Below are 3,380 nucleotides of genomic sequence, written 5' to 3'. Positions count from 1 at the left end.
AAACACACTTTCATCGTGTAGCCCTGACTATTCTGGAACTCGCTCTGTACATTAGGCTGGCCTCAAACTCAGAGATCCATCTGCCTCTGCCTCCCCAGTACTGGATTAGTAGGCATGCACCACCACACCCAGCAACATATTCTGTTTTTTAAAAGACAAGGTCTTTACACAGCTGTGACTATCCAGGAACTCACTATGTAGACCAGGCTGGCCTTGAACACAAAGAGATCATTCCGCTTCTATCTCCTTAGTGCTGGGATTAAAGGAACACACCATCATTCTCAACCTCATTCAACATTCTTATACCTTTTTTTTTTGATACAGTGTCTTAGCTGGCATGGAACTCGATATATAGATCACACTGGCCTTGAGCTCACAGAGATCCTCCTGCCACAGCCTCGAGAGTCCTCGGACTAAAGGAATGTTCCACCATTCCCAACGGTATTCCTATGTATTAATTCAAGATCTCATTTAGTTTCTATAGCATTATGACCCACTTACTCCCTTCCCCATCTCCCAGATAAAGAAATTGAAGGTCAAAGAGATAAGGTGACAATGCCGTCATGGAGGTTAGTTTCTTGAAACTTGAGAGATTTGGTTAGATAAAACATAAATGCTGTGTTGTGGTATAATTCAGTTTGACTGGCTGAGTATAATTTTAAAGTACTATATTTCTCTGGTTGTGAGTTACTTGCTTTAAGATCTTATTTTGGAATCAATTCAAAACAGATTTTAAGAAACCTTAAAAGTCAAACCCGAAACCTATAAAGTTTCCATAGGAGAGCATACGGAAAACACTTCAGCTGCAGACATAGGTCGGCACATTCTGCATAGGACCACAGTAGTACAAGAAACAATAGCAAGAACTGGCTGGAGAGATGGCTCAGAGGTTAAGAGCATTGCCTGCTCTTCCAAAGGTCCTGAGTTCAATTCCCAGCAACCACATGGTGGCTCAAAACCATCTGTAATGAGGTCTGGCATCCTCTTTTGATCTGCAGGTATACACATAGACAGAACATTATATACATAATAAATAATAAATAAATACTAAAAAAGAATTAACAAACAGGATCAAACAGAAAATTTAATGCGGAGCAAAACAAAAACAAAACAAAACAAAATTATCAGAGTGAACAAAAAAAAAACCTACTGAATTGTCTGAGTCCGTGGATTCCTTCCACCTTGACTAAAGGTCAAAAAGTTCAGGCCTATTCTTGCTCCTTCAAGGTTGTGACCGGAGGTTTGACCCAGGGTGTGCCTATTAACAGGCTGTTTTGACCTAGGGTGTGGTTACTTGATGCTTTGGGTATTGAAAAGGTAATCACTTTGTTCCTTGCATCTTGGTAAAAAGGTCTTTTGTCTTCCCCCTCCTCTTTGGATTGGGGTTTAGAAAGCCTGTGAAAAATATACATGGGGGGGATCCAGTATTCACTGGGTTGCCCTCCTGACTCTATTCTGTGTCTCTGTCTATTTCTTTTGTAGCTCTGTTTTGCTGCCTAATATTTCTAATCCTATGCCCCAACCCTGGAACATACAAACTCGTCAAGGCTGGACCCTAACAGTAAAAGAAAAAAAGAGGAATTTTGCAAACTGTATCACACAAGGTATTAATATCTAGACTATATAAAGAAGTTCAAAATTGCAATACCAAAGGAACACTTACTCCAATCAATAAATGGGGAAAGAAATTGAACAAAGGATCTCAAAATAAATCCATGAGGAAAGTATTCAATGTTTTTAGCAATCTGGAAAATGTAAAATAAAACTATATCTCAACCTAATCAGAATAGCTGACCAGAACGTGGGGCAATTGTTAATGAAATGTAGATTCTTCCCGATAATAATAGAGGAAGTTCTTCAAAAGTCTAAAAGCAGAGTTACTGTGTTACCCAGCTGCAGCACTCCTGGACCTGGAAGAAATCCGCATACCTGAGCATCTGTGTGTGCCTTCACACTGTTCACAGGAACCTTGGCCTAGAGACAGCCTAAATGCCCATGAACAAAGGAAAGAAGTGAGCAAATGTGCTGGACGTACAGGAGGAAGTCTCATTTAAACACAAAGAAGCAGGAAATCGTGTCGTTTGTAGGAAAAGATGGAACTAGAGGTCATTGGGTTATGTAAAATGAGGTGGACCAAGAAATGCAAGCATCCTGTTTTCTCCCCTGCGCACAACCCAGAGTTTATAAAGACGTGAAAACTGAAGGGAAGCTATTTTGGAAGAGAGAGTTGACAAAGGAAGGGGAAGGGGAAAGGGAAGCCTTGAGCGCCATTAAAGAACGATACTGACATGTTCTGTGAAAACGTCTCAGCAAGACTCATTAGTTTGTACAATACCTAGCAGTAAAAAAGAGACAAGTATTTTAAGTAGAGAAAAACTTGCTAAATCCCATTTTGATACCTTGAAAGCATCTGTGTGTGTGTGTGTGTGCACCTGTGTGTGTGTGCACCTGTGTGTGTGTGCACCTGTGTGTGTGTGTGTGCACCTGTGTGTGCATGTGTGTAAACGCAATGGTGTGTGGAGGGGTGAGGACAACCTGAAGAAGCTGGTTCTTTCCTTCTACCATGGAGTCCCAAGGATTGAACTTAGGTTGCAAGGCTTGGCGGGAGACACATTTACCTCCTGAGCCGCCTCACTCACCCTAATTTGTATGCTTTTATACAGTCATACATTCTCAGGAGTCGGGAGTGCATGAACCATTGAATATAATTGGGATATTAATCATTTGAATTAAATTAAATTAAAATATTTATCCCTACAGAATAATGTACTAATTATCGGTGTGCCCTGTGGATGGACCCCTGGTATTTCCTGATAGGCATATGGTGGGATACAAGGTCAAAACTAATATCATGGTAATAAAATATCCTTGCCTTTTCCACCATGTTGGTGGCACTAAGGCAGTAAGGTATATTACCAACCACCTATGGCCAAACACCCACATATAAAACCACTCCCCTGTATATTAGAAGCAAGAATCAAAACAGAGGAGAAAATGCCTTCAGGGCTAGGATTATTTCCTGGAACAGACAGACATGCACTTGCCCAGCCTAAATGTTGAGGTCTTGTTTCATTTCCCGGGACTATAACCTAAGAAAAAGCTGAAAAGGGGTTTGGCGGTCCTGAAGAAATGGCTTTTGGAGCTGAGTGGTGGTGGCACACGCCTTTAATCCCAGCACTGGGGAGGCAAAGGCAGGTGGATCTCTGTGAGTTCGAGGTCAACCTCTCTGTAACAGTCCTACCATCTACAAGAGCTAGTTCCAGGACTGTTAGGACTGTTACAGAGAGAAACTCTGTATGAAGAAAACAAACAAACAAAAAATATGGTTTATTGGGTAAAGCGTTTGTTGTGCAAACATAAAGTCCTGAGTTCAGTATCCC

The sequence above is a fragment of the Myodes glareolus genome, chromosome X, assembly GCF_982192425.1.
Source record: "Myodes glareolus chromosome X, mMyoGla1.1, whole genome shotgun sequence".
Taxonomy (NCBI): Eukaryota; Metazoa; Chordata; class Mammalia; order Rodentia; family Cricetidae; genus Myodes; species Myodes glareolus.
This window is presented reverse-complemented; position numbering follows the sequence as displayed.